This window comes from Delphinus delphis, chromosome 7 (genome assembly GCF_949987515.2).
Source record: "Delphinus delphis chromosome 7, mDelDel1.2, whole genome shotgun sequence".
NCBI lineage: Eukaryota > Metazoa > Chordata > Mammalia > Artiodactyla > Delphinidae > Delphinus > Delphinus delphis.
Genome location: NC_082689.1, coordinates 105,407,423 through 105,424,574, shown reverse-complemented (window position 1 = coordinate 105,424,574; position 17,152 = coordinate 105,407,423). Strand labels below are relative to the sequence as shown.

At 35.9% G+C, this 17,152-nt stretch overlaps 1 pseudogene; it reads right to left on the bottom strand.

The window, feature by feature from the left end:
* Positions 1 to 3,565: 3,565 nt before the first annotated feature.
* On the bottom strand, positions 3,566 to 16,814 carry LOC132427900 (serpin B6-like; annotated as a pseudogene).
* Between the last annotated feature and the right edge of the window lie 338 nt (positions 16,815 to 17,152).

The following is a 17,152-nucleotide window of genomic DNA, read 5'->3' as shown; positions in this document are numbered from 1 at the left end:
GTAGGTTTATTCCTAGGTTTTTGATTCTTTTTGTTGCAGTGGTAAAGAGGAATGTTTCCTTAATTTTTGTTTCATTTTGTTCATCATTATTGTATAGGAATGCAAAAGATTTCTGTACATTAATTTTGCATCCTGCTACTTTACCAAATTCTTTGATTAGCTCTAGTAGTTTTCTGTAGCATCTTTATGGTTCTCCATGTAGAGTAGCATGTCATCTGCAAACAATGACAGTTTTACTCCTTTCTGATTTGGATTCCTTTTATTTCTTTTTCTTCTCTGATTGCTGTGGCTAAAACTTCCAAAACTATGTTGAATAATAGCAATGAGAGTGGGCAAACTTGTCTTGTTCCTGATCTTAGATGTAATGGTTTAAGTTTTTCACCATTGAGAACAATGTTAGCTGTGGGTTGTCATATATGGCTTTTATTATGTTGAGGTAGGTTCCCTCTATGCCTACTTTCTTGAGGGTTTTTATCATAAATGGGTGTTGAATTTTGTCAAAAGCTTTTTCTACATCTATTGAGATGATCATATACTTTTTATCCTTCAATTTGTTAATATGGTGTGTCACATTGATTGATTTGCTTATATTGAAGAATCTTTGCATTCCTGGAATAAACCTCACTTGATCATGGTGTATCACCCTTTTAATGTGCTGTTGGATTCTCTTTGCTAGTATTTTGTTGAGCATTTTTGCATCTATATTCATCAGTGATATTGGCCTGTAGTTTTCTTTTTTTTGTTACCTCTTTGGTTTTGGTATCAAAATGATGGTGGTCATGTGGAATCAGTTTGGGAGTGTTCCTCCCTCTGTTATACCTTGGAAGAGTTTGAGAAGGATAAGTGTTAGCTCTTCTCTAAATGATAGAATACGCCTGTGAAGCCATCTTGTCCTGGGCTTTTGTTTGTTGGAAGATTTTTAATCACAGTCTCCATTTCAGTGCTGTGATTGTTCTGTTTATATTTTCTCTTTCTTCCTGGTTCAGTCTCAGCAGTTTGTGCTTTTGTAAGAATTTGTGTATTTCTTCCAGGTTGTCATTTTTTTTGGCATATAGTTGCTTGTAGTAATCTCTCATGATCCTTTGTATTTCTGCAATGTCAGTTGTTACTTCTGCTTTTTCATTTCTAATTCTGTGGATTTGAGTCTTCTCCTTTTTTGTCTTGATAAATCTAGCTAATGGTTTATCAATTTTATGTATCTTCTCAAAGAACCAGCTGTTAGTTTTTTTCATCTTTGCTGTTGTTTCCTTCATTTCTTTTTCATTTATTTCTCATCTGATCTTTATGATTTCTTTCCTTCTGCTATATTTGGGTTTCATTGTTTTTGTTCTTTTTTCTCTAATTGCTTTAGGTGTAAGGTTAGGTTGTTTATTTGAGGTGTTTCTTGTTCCTTGAGCTAGTATTGTATTGCAATAAAGTTCTTGCTTAGAACTGCTTTTGTTGCATCCCATAGGTTTTGGATCATCGTGTTTTCATTGTCATTTGTTTCTAGGTATTTTTTGATTTCCTCTTTGATTTCTTCAGTTACCTCTTGGCTGTTTAGTAATGTATTGTTTAGCCTCCATGTATTTGCATTTTTTACAGATTTTTTCTTGTAATTGATATCTAGTCTCATAGCATTGTGATTGGAAAAGGTACTTGATATGATTTCAATTTCCTTAAATTTATCAAAGCTTGTTTTGTGACCCAAGATATGGTCTATCCTGGAGAATGTTCCATGAGCCCTTGAGAAGAAATTGTATTCTGTTGTTTTAGATGGAATGTCCTATAAATATCTATTAAGTCCATCTTGTTTTATGTGTCACTTAATGATTGTGTTTCCTTATTTATTTTCATTTTGGATGATCTGTCCATTAGTGAAAGTGAGATGTTAAAAGTCCCCTACTATGATTGTGTTGCTGTCAATTTCCCCTTTTATGGCTGTTAGCATTTGCCTTATGTATTGAGGTGCTCCTTTGCTGGGTGCATAAATATTTACAATTGTTATATCTTCTTCTTAGATTGATCCCTTTATCATTATGTAGTGTCCTTCTTTGTCTCTTGTAATAGTCTTTATTTTAATGTCTATTTTGTCTGATATGAGAATTGCTACTCCAGCTTTCTTTTGATTTCCATTTGCATGGAATATCTTTTTCCATGCCCTTAGTTTCAGTCTGTATGTGTTCCTACGTCTGAAGTGGGTTTGTTGTAGACAGCATATATGTGGGTCTTGTTTTTGTATCCATTCAGCCAGTCTATATCTTTTGGTTGGGGCATTTAATCCATTTAAATTTAAGGTATTTATTTATTTATTTGTGGTACGTGGGCCTCTCTCTGTTGTGGCCTCTCCCATTGTGGAGCACAGGCTCCGGACATGCAAGCTCAGTGGCCATGGCTTACGGGCCTAGCTGTTCCACGGCATGTGGGATCTTCCCAGACCGGGGCATGAACCCGTGTCCGCTGCATCGGCGGGCGGACTCTCAACCACTGTGCCACCAGGGAAGCCCTTAAGGTAATTATTGATATGTATGTTCCTGTTACCATTTTCTTAATTGCTTTAGGTTTGTTTTTGTAGGTCTTTTTCTTCTCTTCTCTTTCCTGCCTAGAGAAGTTCCCTTAGCATTTGTTGTGAAGCTGCATCTTAAATAGAAATAAATGGTCAATTCTAGCCAGAAATAAAGAGAAGTTCTTCATGAAAAAGATAATAATTATGAATCAAAATCACGACCTGGAATTGGTCACATCTGGAGTCTAGTAAACTATGCAATTTTTTATTATTCTCCCAATTAGCTAAACATTGAATCCAGGCTTCAGGACTCACTTTTACCCCAAGCAGTGTAATTAAGTTGTGAAGCCTTTCTGCTTTTCTTGGTTTCCTGTGGAATCAAAGCCTTATTCTGACCTCAGTTGGTGATGGGGTGTCCCTGCCCTCTTGTTTCTTCTGTGTCTACTTTATTTCTTCTGTGGATTCCCACCTGGATCCTACTATATGTGGAAAATGATGAGCAATGTTCACTGCCCAAGATGTTCTCACTATTCAGTTTCCCAATGCTGGGATCCTCCAACAACTTGAATTCCTTTAAATGTCCTACTTTGACATAGAATTGAAAAAGCTGACCCTATACACCCTGCCCAGCCTCCCCACAACATACCTGAGTTTTGATTACTAGTAAATGTTAAACTAAGAATGGAATCCAGAAATGTGACTTCCAGACTAATATTCCTTCTCTACTTTTCTTGTAACTTCTGATGACTTTTTAGTTATCACCTTTTAATTCCTCTTCCTTTCTCTATTTGTTCTGTCCTCTGTATATAATATATGATGTGGTTAAAATATTTATTACAGTATGCATAATATATTTTATATATCAATGTGAGTAAATAATTATCTGTATACACTTAAACACACCCATTTTATTTTTAAGTGAATCCACACATGTATTAGTCAGGGTTCTCCAGAGAAACAGAATCACTTATATTTAATTATTCAGATTTTGTTTTAAAAAATTGGACCCTTTATGTTTGGATTGTCACCAAAATCGTTTTGGCTTGGAGACACACTGTGAAGTTTCAGAGGAAAAGTGGGTTAGTAGGAGAGAGGAGAATGTCTATCAGCTGCACCAACCATTTCCTTATAGGGAAGAAAATCAGCCACACAAAGAATAAAATTGGTTTTGTTGTGCTGGATAAACAAAAGAAAGGGATGGTTCTTACAGAACCTGGGGATCATTCTTACAGGTGGCATCATCATGATGACAGCAGCGGTGGCCATTATCTCCATGCCTTCTTCATTGACATTCACGAAGGAACTGTGCAGGACCTTGGGCAGAAAGAGGTCTCTCTTGGATGACACTCCAGAAGAGTTGCCCTGGTCTGCTCCAAGGCATCCATCATTCCCATACTGCAAAGAGCATCCTGCCTGTCCTATTTCTCCACCAGCTTAAATCTCAGGAGGAAACCTTCCACCTCTTCTTCATTCATCATGTCTAGTTTTGTCCATTCTATGATTTTCTCATAAGTAAGTTATTTTTCCACCCTTTTTCAACTGGTCTTTTCATCTGGAAGCATGATGAACATATTCAGCTACTTGCCAATATGGGGAAGCACCAAAATTTTGGTGAATAGTTCTCCTATATAGGTCTTTTTAAAGGTATATTCCTTAAACATCATTTGCACAGGCTTGTCTTCATTCTTGCTGAGTTTCCATTGTCTTTCTTTGGTCTGCACTTTTTTAAGTTGATGAGCCCAGTTTTCTTTGAATTAGATGGCATTCACAGGAATCAGATTAGTCACTGAATTAACTGAATTTGGAGACAGCAACTCTATAATTTTACCTTTTAACTTTTGGCTACCCAGGTGTTTATGTGGTTTCTGGACTCCTCTGAAATGTTGCTCAGGTCGACTCTTCCATCTCTGCTTGGTAGAATTTGCAACAGGAAACTCTGAAAGATGAGAGGAAATCACAGGCCTTTTCTCCAAGGAGACTGTTGGCTGCTCTAAGCAAGTAGTGTGTGCCAGTTCTGTTAACCTTGGTGAGGAATAACTTGAAACCCTGGTGAGCATCTTCACCTCTGCCTCTGCTTTTACTTAAAGAAATGCCTGGGACACCTGGGCTGTGGTTTTTCCACTTGCTCCCATGAAAACTACCACCAGGGCAGAGAAGATGCTCATGGGGTAGAAAAACATGTTTCTCAATATCCGTACAAGTCAGAAGTATATTATAATATACTTGTGTATAACATAATTACATACATATATATTTACATATATGTGTGTGTGTGTGTGTGTGTGTGTGTGTATCCTTTGGAATAAGGAATTGACTCATATGATTATGGAAACTGAGAAGTCTCAAGATCTGCAGTCACCAAGTTAGAGAACTAGGAGAGCTGATGGTGTAGCTCCAGTCTGAAAGCCAACAGGCTGGAGACCCCACAAGAGAGGATCCAATGTTTCAGTTCCAGGGCAAAGCCAGGAAATGACTGATTTCCCAGTGAAGGCATTCAGGCAGGAGTTTTTCTTACTCAGACTTTTTGTCCTATTCAGGTCTTGTTCTTAGTAAGAGGCTCACTCAAAAATGGAAAGGCCAATCTCCTTTACTTAGAGCACTGATTGAAATGCTAATCTCATCCGGAAACACCTTCAGAGACACATCCAGAGTAATGTGTGACCAATTGTCTGGGCACCCTGTGGCTCAGTCAAGTTGACATATAAATTTAGCCATCACAACACATAATTAAATACAATTAATCTTTGTATTCAAATATTTGCCAAGAATATCATTACCTTTATTTAAAAAAATCTTTATAAGCAGATATTATCATTTGAACTAGAAACTTGCATACATTGCAGAGAAGAAAATCCTCCACCTCCTGTTCATGTTCCAGGATAAGATGCTTATTTTACATGATTGAAAATTGAAAAAGAGATTCTGGAAGTGGGTCAGTAGAAAATCAGAAAGCCTCCTAAAGGTAAACTCATTTAAAAGTGGGCTAATCATGGTCTTATGGGTCCTCCACCTGCCATACCCCCTTCTTCTGAAACAAGGTTTACTACTGTAATGAGTTTGAGCTTTTTTCCAAATACATTTTTTTTATCAAGAAGAAAAATATTCTACCTTCAGGTGTTTCTCTGAGTGTCATTGTTTCATGTTCTATTTTAATTATCCACTAGATACACTAAAGTATATTAAAATAAAAGTGAAATGAAATCCCTTTTAAATCAACATGTGGAACAACTCCAGAAATGATTTATAATACATTCATTCATTCTGGGAAGACTTTGCCACATATGGATCTGCCACATGGGATTTTTTATCCCTCAAGCTGTCAACTTTGTTACTAAACCACTGAGACTACGGTTTTTGTCTGAGGCCAAATCTCTCATTCTTTTTCTTTTCTGCAGACCTCTCACTGGCTTCAAAGAGGAGATACAAGGAAGAAGGGCTTTCTTTAGCTCTTGGGAACTGGGGCAGAGGTGCTTTTTCAGCATTTAACAATACAAAGAAGGAGAAGAAAAGATGATCATAGCTAACTTTACTGTAGCAACTTATTGCAGGGGGGAAATTGCTACATCAAACAGGAGCTAGATGCTTTCAGGCATTGCTTCCGTACTAATCCTCTCTCTTGAGCACAGATAAGGGAAAAGAGATGTATGGCTGTCATTTTATTTTCTGCTATTATTTAATAGAGACCTTCATCCAAGACAAATGGGATTTTATTAGGTAAAAACTAAGTACAAATGTGAATCATCTATTCTGGTCTTGTGGAAAGGCTCCTTTTATACTTATTCTAAGCCTTGCTTTCATACTTATTCATTAATTCTGTTGAACTAATGCAACAATCACTTTCTCTGAGTACTGTTAAAATATTATTAGAGTCACAAATTTATTCATGGTCTTATCTTCTGAGAGTTCCAAAGTAATGAAACCTAAGACTAGTGCAGAGATTACAAAGAGGGGGCGATTTTCTCTCTTCTTGCACATAGGAAATGTTCAATAAATGTTCACTGTCATCATTGCTATTATGAATATTAATTGTTATTTGCCCTCTCATTCCCCCATTGAGACCTGTCGGCTATCCCAGTGCCACCACCATAACACACACACCTGCATACTGGCAGAACAACAACCCACCATTCACATTTACACTCAGAGAAATCCAACTGAAAGATTCCACAATGACCCATTCACAAAGGGGTTAATGTACATCCCTGTACCTGAAGACAAGAAGAATGACATCCTTGCTCACTCCCCAACCATAAGAATACAAGACTAAGAGGGAAAAAAAGGAAAACTTTCAATTTTGTTCCATACTGCCAAGAGGTCCCTGTATGATGCAAAGGAATAAGCCCAGATTTTTAGAGTCAGAGAGACCTGAGTTTGAATCTCAGCTTCCTGCTTTACTAAATCTGTGATCTGAGTTTAATATACTTGTCTATAAAATGGAGCTAGGGAGAACCTACATCATAAAATATTTCCTGTCCCAACTCATGTCTCAGGGACTTAAAATCAGTAATTATGAAACGGTCCAGTCTCTGCTAAAAATTTCCATCGATTTTCTTATAATTAAAAGCCAGGAGATTGGGCTAGAAAATCCTCTTCCAAGGTACCTTATGGCACTATGAAATTATGTTATATATAGATTCCTGAAGCTCCTAGTTACATGATAGTCCTTAGTTAGCCTTTGGGAATTACCACAATCTTGACATCAATCTTTTTTTCCCTAATTTTCCCAGTGATGAAATTTTTTTGCTTTAATTTAATATCTTTGTAGGTTGCCAAAGCTCTGTACTTAAGCTTTGGTATTTTAAGCTTGGGTCTTATGAATTTAAATACCCTCACCTCATGGGTTACAGCCAAGATAAGCATTCTGCTAGATGCTGGCTATACTTATTCCAACTATCAATATATGCTTAAGAACTAGGGGATAAACATAGAATGGGTTTACAGACCTGTTCTGAGACTATCTCAGTTCAAACCTCCATCAATCCTGCCATTTGCAGTAATATGGATGGACCTAGAGAAGATCATACTGAGTGAAGTAAGTCAGACAGAGAAAGACAAATACCACATGATATCACTAATATGTGGAATCTAATAGATGACACAAATGAACTTATATACAAAACAGAAACAGACTCACAGACATAGAAAACAAAGTTATGGTTACCAGGGGGAAGGGGGATGGGAGGAGGGATAAATTAGGAGTTTGGTACTAACATATGCACACTACCATATATAAAATAGATAACCAACAAGGACCTACTATATAGCAGAGGGAACTATACTCAATAATTTGTAATAACCTGTAAGGGAAAAGAATCTGAAAAATAATATATATATGTATAACTGAATCACTTTGCTGTACACCTGAAACTAACACAACATTGTAAATCAACTATACTTGAAAACAAACAAACAAATCAAAAAACTCCATCAATCTTGAGTGGTGAGCCATGCTGCCCTTATGGTTTCTGGGGGTTAATATTAGCTCTGAAAATAGAGGTGGGCAAATTTTGAAAAGTAAAACAAATATCAGTCTTTCTCTTTATAGTACTGAGCAAGTAGGTTTTATTATTTTAAACTAAACACCCTGGCAACACTTTTCTAAGGTTCTGAAATTAGGTGTTTTTATTTCCATTAAATTGTGTATGACTTTAAACAAACAAACAAACAAACAAAAAAGCAGCTGAAGATAAGAAGAAACGAACTGTGCATTTCAGCTCCCAGGAAGACAATAAACTGAAATCAATCTCAGTATTTAGTTAGTCAAAAACTTCACAATTTTCCAAAAGAGGGAGAAGGAAGACAATTCCTTCAAAAACACAACTAAGTGTTGTGCTCAGACCACTTGACTTCCTGTTTCATTATTGCTGCTCTTGCAGCAGTACCAGGCAGCACGGAACACAATGTATGTCTCATCTCCAGCCCCCACTTCCCACCCCCGGAAGGCCTTTCAAAGACCCTACCCAAGGTCTCTGCCACTGGATACTCAGAATAGTCCAATCTAGAACTTACCTTATTTTCAAAAATGTAGCCATTGGTTTGTGTATACTTCAAGTTGAATAATAGATATGATCTGTCTTCATGTTTGCTGATCTATCATCACATTAGATCCTTTAATATTGATCATATGTATTTTAAAGCTCCTATGATGGTTCAAAAATTTAGGTGACATCTGGGTCTGCCTTGTTTTCTCTTCATTTTTTTTTCTTGTTATTTTGATGGAATTCTGGATATTATGTTCAGATGAATAGTAAAGACCGAGGTAAATAATTTTCTCATCCATCTTCTATGTGGGTAGTTGAATCTCTTTATTCAGTATTTTAGCTGGATTCGGGACTTGTTTTTCTACCTTCAGGGCACCACAGATTTCAAACATCTACAGGGTTGGGATGAAAGTATGTAATGCTTAGAGTGGGACCTGGGGCTCCACAATATAGTTTTTTGAGAATTGTATTACCATCCTCAGCTGTTGACTGCCCTTGCGTACCTGCTCCATGGGTGTTCCCTTTACTCTACTGCCCCTGTACTAGCACTAGCCTACTTCTGCTTATAACTTTGCATCAAGTTATACAGAGGGAGTGTTCTTGCTTGGTTCTACAGTTCCAATCTCAGTCTTAGGGAGGTCTTGTGATCTTGGACTACAGGAGTAAGAATTTTTCAGTGTTTCTTCCCCTTTATTGTAGCCAGAGTCTGCCTAGTGTTTGGGAAGGGTGGTGGTTTTGAAGGGAAAGAGTTTCCTGACCTTCACCCTGTAGTATTTATAATTGATAGTTGACTTATCTTTGTGTCATGCAGAATCATGTACTCCATAGATTTTCTCATTTCCACGTCCAGTGACAGAGAGATTTTTTTTCCCTCTTTTAGTCGTCTGTGTTTGCTTGGGCCTTGGGAGCTGGAAGATTTCCTGCTCCTTCCCCACCAGCTTAAGTCTTTTGATTAATATGAGAGAAGGACATGGGGAAGAGTGGGATTTGGGTTCTGTAAGTCACTAGAGGGCTCTCAGCAGGTCTTCCATTCTGCCCTCAAACATTCTCTTGAATAGCCAGTGGAGGCCAATGTAACATAGTTCATGTGTGAATATAGACACCCCTTGGGTTCAGTGTTCTCAGTTATTCCAACCTGTCATGCCAGCCCATAATAAACTTACAAGAAATCATTAAAATTGTGGCTGTTTTATTTTTACCTATTTTTACAGCAGCCACCTCTTTCTTTTGTGCTCTGTCAACAGGGAAACAATTTGGTGTCCCATGTCTCCTTGTATAGGTCTAGCACTCTTTAGAACTTAATGCAGTTTGTTGCCCTGTAGACTCAACTCTCTAATGGATTTAAGGAAAACTGTAATATTTTTAATGGATAGGGTAGGAGCAATGTTCTCTTGTGGGCTCCTACATTGTAAGCAGAAGTGGAACTCTATATTGAAGTACTCTAATGTCAATTTCAGAAAATAAAATAGGTAAACTTTTAATTCCTAAAACATCTATGCTGTTTATTTATCTTTGGATTTATGTTTCAGATTAGTTGATGCCTTTTGCAATCAGAGACATTAGAGGCACAGACATGACTGACATTTTTCTAAGTTAAAGAAATTGAGAGCTTGAATTCCGCTCATCTCCTTGAACTTGTTTTCAAATACTCATCATGTCCATAACTTGTCATAGAAGTTCTTAAAGGGAATACTTTTCTGATGTGGACTCTTATTTTTAACTTTTTCTTATTGTGGTAAAAATACGTAGGATGAGGTTCACCCACTTAATAAAATATTAAATGTACAGCACATTATTGTTAACTATACATACAATATTGTACCGTGGACCTCTAGAACTTTTCATCTTGCATCACTGAAATGCATCTCCCCATTTCCTTCACCCCCCAGCCCTGGGAAGCCACCATTCTACTTTCTGCTTTTAATGATTCTGACTATCTTAGAGACCTCATATAACTGAATCATGCAGTATTTGTCCTTCTCCTACTTGCTAATTTCATTTAGCATAATGTCCTCAACATGGATGAGACTTGAAGACATTATTTCAAACTTTTGATCACAATCCATAGTCCTAACAGTACCACAATATTCATCTATCTTACGCGAGAGAAAATTGGCTGTTAAAACCAAGTATTACTTATGGTATTAAAAGTTGAATAAAACCACAAAATAAAATAAGAAAAATGCATTCTTGTTTCTTCAGTCAAGACTTTATTGTTGCTGCTGTTAAGTAAATCTTCCTATTTCATCTTGTATCAAGTAATCCCTACAATATAGTGAACAATGACACAATAGGGGAATTAACACAACTGAAAATAGTTCTTAAGCATCTTAGCAAGGATGAAGCCACATAGAAATTGCAGGCAATTGCAACAATAGTTAAATTGGTGGTCAAAAAGAAAAATGAGTCAGAGAACAGAATACCGAGAGAGGAAAATCCAAACTTCTAAACTCCTGAAATTGGTAGCATCAAAATGCGCCCCAACTGGAAGTAATTATAGTTAAAATTCATTGGCCTGACATAATCACCTGTTTCACATCATTATTTCTTCCAAATAAGCAAGTAGAGCAGATATTAGTTTGATGCAATGTAATATGAACAAGATTTGGAGTCATCAACCACGATTTAAATCTTGTACTCAGTTGTTCCATGACTTTGGATCACTTAGTTACTCACGTTGTTAATCTTGGTTTATTCATCTGTAAACTAGGTGCTAGTATTTAATTCCCAGGGTGTAAAGATTAAAGAAATGTATATAGAGGTACAATGTATATAGCACAGTTCCAATCACATAGAAAGTATCAATTTTCTTTGTCTAATCTTGTAAAAGTTTTCACAGGACTTTGCAGTGCTTTATCCTTCTGCCTTCTTTTAAAACCAAGAGGCACTTGACATTGGTTCACCTTGGAATGACTCAGCATCATCAGATAAATTCTCCCTGCTTTTAAGTCCTCTATCAATTACTGTCAGTGTAATTCAAGGGACAATTAATCACTTACTACTTATGAAACCTCTTCTCTTGCTGTCTTATGGCTAATCAGCAGCCTGATTTTCAAATTAACTGTTGGTGACTTTCTCTACCCCTTAATTCGTAAGCACCTTGAAAGCTGAGAGTGCCTTTAAGTTTTTCTCTTTCCAATAAAGTTTTAGCAAATACAGTAAATTGGAAAGTTGTCATGTTTTTGAAAATAAAGCATACTTGTACAAATCTATATTTAGTAAGACATTCAAGGGTCCCATTTATTTATATGGTTTGCCCCTGCACTGAATATTCTCATTCAACTATGCGTTTATAGCATTTAACATTTTCTGTCATTGTGTGTACGTTAATGTGTCTGTTTCAAGTAGTCTCTCTCCACTCAGCTTCAGGATTTCTAAATTGCTCCCTACTGTAACAAATCGAATTACATATCAGTGAATTTCCTTTATTACAACTTGAAGCTAACAAATTCTGTCTGGTGACCCAAAGAGTCTGCCAACCAAACAGGTAGATATGTTCTGTGGAAATAGTTTTTCTTAGTACCACATAGGACTTACATTATAGATTCATTTTCTGTATGAGATTTACATCATTGTTTGTCAAAACGTAGTACTTCATTGAATGATTCAGAAGGATCGTTAAAAGTATAGATTCCTCAGACATACTTAAATATTCTGATTAATGGAATAATATATAATAATAATAGTAATTATATAGTTGCAACTGCCAACTAAGAAACCACAGACAACTCAAAGTTTGATAATTTTTATGGACTTAGTGTTTATGGTGACAACCTACATTCCCTTCCCCACACCTCATATATTTCCTGCTTCTTCCTCTTGATTGCAAATTTCAGTGAGATCTTCCTTGCATGAATGATAACCTGTCAATTGTGAAGTTTTGATTAGAGAGATTAAAGGAAAGGTTAAAAAAAGAAGATGACACATAAATAACAGATAAGGTTCTTGCTACTTCCCTCTATGGGGCACTAATTCATTTATTTGTTTATTTTTTTTAAAAATTACTTATTGTATTTGTAGATTTACATTTATTTTTCACTCATAAAACATATTTATATATTTGTTGATTTCTTTGTCAGGCCCTATGTTGTGCTCTTCTCTATAGGTTTTCCTAACATTTTTCTGTCCTTAATATATTCTGGGTAAGCATATATATACATGTACCTGCAAACACACACACACACAGCCCACAGCACTTGAAGTCCATGCTCTATACACATTTTAAGCCAAAGATTTTATTTTATACATCTCTATAACTCCATTCAAATCTCACAAAAATTCTCATTTCAGATGGGAATTCAGTGTGGAAACTGAGATAAGTAAAATAAGGTTACCCAATGTCACTCAGCTAGAATTTATCAGAACAAATCAGAACAAAAATTTAACACAGGATTATCTTTGCCCAAATCTATGCTATTAACTTTTAACTCCTCAGAAAAACCTAAGACTTCTAGAATTTCTCCTCTACATATTATGAGCAACTCCTAAATAATAATTTCTATTACCCATGGCATCAATAAACAAAAAATAAATTGATGCATGTTGGTAAGAGACTGTAATGCTATCTGGTTTCTGACAGCTACATTCCTGTGTATTGGAAGGAGAAGGAATTAAATTGTTAAAAAACTAAGCCTATTGCTAGGGTAATTTTTATATATAAAAATAAAATGTAATAGTAAATAAATATTTATATTTAACGTATACTCCAATCACTGATCTTGTACTTTCTTGCCACTTCTCACAAAAAGTATTTTATGAGTACTAATAATGGTGGTGATCTTTTTTGTAGAGAAACAATTCCCTTCGAAGCTGGTTTATAGGCAACAGAGATTAAGTAGATGGAGAAAGAAACTTAGAGGAAATCTTAGAGTCATATGCTTTGACAGTCAAGTGGAATATAGGACATTAACACAAGTTATGTCCTAACATGATTGAATTATGACAAATTCAAAAAATTCAAATCCATATAGGCACACACACATTGAGAGAGAGAGACACAGACAGAGACAGAAACAGAGAGAGTGGGATGCCTAGCTATATAAAAGAAAATTCAAGGATGATGTAACATTACAATTTTATATGTATGTCAGTGTCTTCATGCTCCCAAATCTGTTCTCTTTGTCTTTGCATGAAATAAACTCCCTTTAACATTTGCCTGATTAACTCCTGCCCATCCTTCAACAAACAGTTCAACAGCTCAGTGTTCACCTTTTTCAAGAGGATTTTCAAAATACCTAAGTTTCTTTTCCTATGAGTTTGGAGCAGTGGATATGTTTGCAGCCATCATGTAATTACTAATTAGGACAGTTGCCTGATACAGACCATTTATACATCAGATATTGTCTACCATACCTTGACTAATATTAGAGTCAGAATTATCTTAGAATTATCTCTGTGCTTCTCATCTTCATGACTGTAAGTTCCCAGAGGATGGGGACTTTCTGATTTTACTAAGAATAGTGCACAAAATGGGTAATCCTAAAGATTTGTTTGAAATAGACTAACATAAGGAAACTAACATGTTTGTAGACTTGAATTTTAAAGTATTTCCTATATATATCCCATGTGCTCTGGTGGTTGATTACACACACACAACTACAAAACAAAACAAAACAAAACAACAACACATGTCCATTTCCCTGTACAGATTTAAACTATTTCCAAACTAGTTCCAATAAAAATAGAAATTGCCCTAATAAGCCTGGAGAGAAATTAGTCCTTCTACTTATTAGTGCTACTCCTTACTAAGTTTTGTTCTATTTTTTTTAAGATGGCAAAAATTTTCAAATTTTTGTCCAATAAAATCCCCCAAAGGTGGAGAGGTATTTCTGTGTGTATTTTGTGAAATTAAATAACATATCCAAAAGAGCAGTTAACCAATGGAAGGAACAGAAATATGGTCAGAGTTTTGCAGCATCTCATCACTTGGTAAAATACCTGACAATTCTATACATCGTTAGCCATACATGTTGTTTGCTTTCCTTTGGTTAAATGAAACACAGCCCAAAACAAAACTTCAAATATTTTTTCCCTTTTTCTTTGCTTTGTTTAGTTTGTGGTAAAAGTGTGCTTCTTTTGAAACATTATGATGCTAGATGATACTTTGTGGAAAATCAACCCTCCCTGGACGTGGAGAATCTAAACTTTGGATTATTGTCCTGTGGTGGAAGGTACCATCTCTATTTTTCTGTATGGGCTGTTTTTGTGCATTTATGTTATTATTTTTATTGTTAATTCTTGGACCTAAACTGTGAGGACCTTCATTAGATGTGGATGCTGTGTACTCACAAATTAGAGTTAAACTCTCCTGTAGTATGGCACTTATTCCTTACCCTTATGGAAAATTCTCAAATCTTCCTTCTAATTAAATATAGTACTTACACATTTAATACATGTCTATTGAAAATAAAGGACAGAAACATATTCTTACAAACAGGGTGCCTGTCATCTAACATTCCAGAAGAAAGCAGAGAATGCCATATCTGAAGACTTAATTTTTTTCCCACATTATCTTATTTGCTGCTGAGAAGTTCAGAGAATCCATGAATCATGATATTTTCTGGCCTAAATGGGTATATGAGATCATCTAAATCCAGTTTTTCCCTAATAATTTTGGCTCCAATATCCTTCTTACTGTACTTTATTCTATTTATAAATATCTTATGGATTTAACAATAAAATTATTATTGTGTGATACAGAAATAATTGGATGTTTTCTGAACTCTCCTTTATTTTTTCATCTTTAAAATGGAAATGAAATAGTACCTATCTCATGATATTGTTAGGTGGATTCATTTTATTAAATTTTAAAGCATTTTAAATAGTGCCTGTCACAAAAAGTTATAGAAATAAATAAATAACATTTAAGCTAAGTGTATTAATCATTTTTCTATAGAATTCACTTAAATAAAATTCTTAATATTCTTATTGCAAAGGAAAACTGTATAATTTTAAATTATAAGTACTACTTTGAGTTATTTATTTTTCCATGAGTGTGTATTGTCAGGAAATACATTTAAGCATTAATTGCTGTTTTGCTATGCAGATCCAAACTTATGTTAGGGCTTCCCTGGTGGCGCAGTGGTTGAGAGTCCGCCTGCTGATGCAGGGGACATGGGTTCGTGCCCCGGTCCGAGAAGATCCCACATGCTGCGGAGCAGCTGGGCCCGTGAGCCATGGCCGCTGAGCCTGCATGTCCAGAGCCTGTGCTCCACAACGGGGGAGGCCACAACAGTGAGAGGCCCGCATACCACAAAAAAACAAAAACAAACTTACGTTAAACTATAGGCTGAACTTTAATAAAACAGACAAAAAGTGCTCTTGACTTTTTGAGTTCTATTTTGACTTTTTGAGTTCTTTTTATAAATAATAAAAATAAATTTATTCATAAATAATAAACATTATTTTATATTTAAATTTAAAATTTTATATTTAATAAAAATTATTTGCTTAGAAATAACATAGGTTTGGGCTTCCCTGGTGGCGCAGTCGTTGAGAGTCCGCCTGCTGATGCAGAGGATGTGGGTTCGTGCCCTGGTCCAGGAAGATCCCACATGCCACGGAGCGGCTGGGCCCGTGAGCCATGGTCGCTGAGCCTGTGTGTCTGCAGCCTGTGCTCCGCAACGGGAGAGGCCACAACAGTGAGAGGCCCGTGTACCGCAGAAAAAAACAAAAACAAAACAACAACAACAAAAAAAAACCACATAGGTTTGATAAATGTATTCTCACTAAAAAATAAATAGCCATAATTATCTTTATATCTTCACCACCTAGCACAGTTTTTTGTAGTACTAGAGATATCCTGAGTTAGCTAGTAAATTAGTTTGATCAAATAAATGAATCTAAGGTACCTTTAGAATATCTTGAGGCAAGTTTGTACAATTATCAACTTTATTCTCATCTTTAATTTTGTGCATTTGTATTACTAATATTTTCCATCTCTAACCACCGAACTCTAGTGGATTTTAAAGCAAAATGCTAACCTGAGGATAAAGACAATTTATAGAATTAAAAAACAAACAAAAATGACCCCAAGTGATAAACTGTATTACCAGCTCTATGATAATAAATAGACATATTTAGTAAATGGAATGAAATGAAAGCCCAAGGTGTTGAATAAACATGTGAATGAATAAATGTTCGATGCCCAAAGTTCAACTGCCTCTATCTGTGTATATGAAGTTCATGTTCTCTCATCAGAGGTATATTAATGCCAGGCTCCATTCTCATCAATACCCATCTTTGGAGCACCTACCACTGTGCATGGTAGTGATCTCTGGGAGGCGCTCCAAAGCAAAAACAGCACTGTGTGGTGTTCCAGTCTTCCTGTGGTCACCATCACATTCCATAGTGTTGTTGAAGAGATGGACTCTGCTTGTAATATAATTTGAAATGTTGGCACACAGTGATTTAAAATATAACTGCATGGCTGAGTTTAGCTATAGATTTTAAACAGGTTACCATGCTGTTTATAATTGGTGAACCCCCTCCTCCCAGCTCTTTTCTACCTGCTTACTCAGCACTAGCAATGCAACTAAGATAAAAGTTGAGAAAGGGAATTAAGACAGGCTTGAGAGATCCTTTAATTATTTGATTGATCGAAGGAAATGGATTTAAGTGATTTTCTGTCTGACTAGGAACTAGAGAAGGGAGGAAGTGAGCTATCCTCCTTGTGCAGCCAAGGACC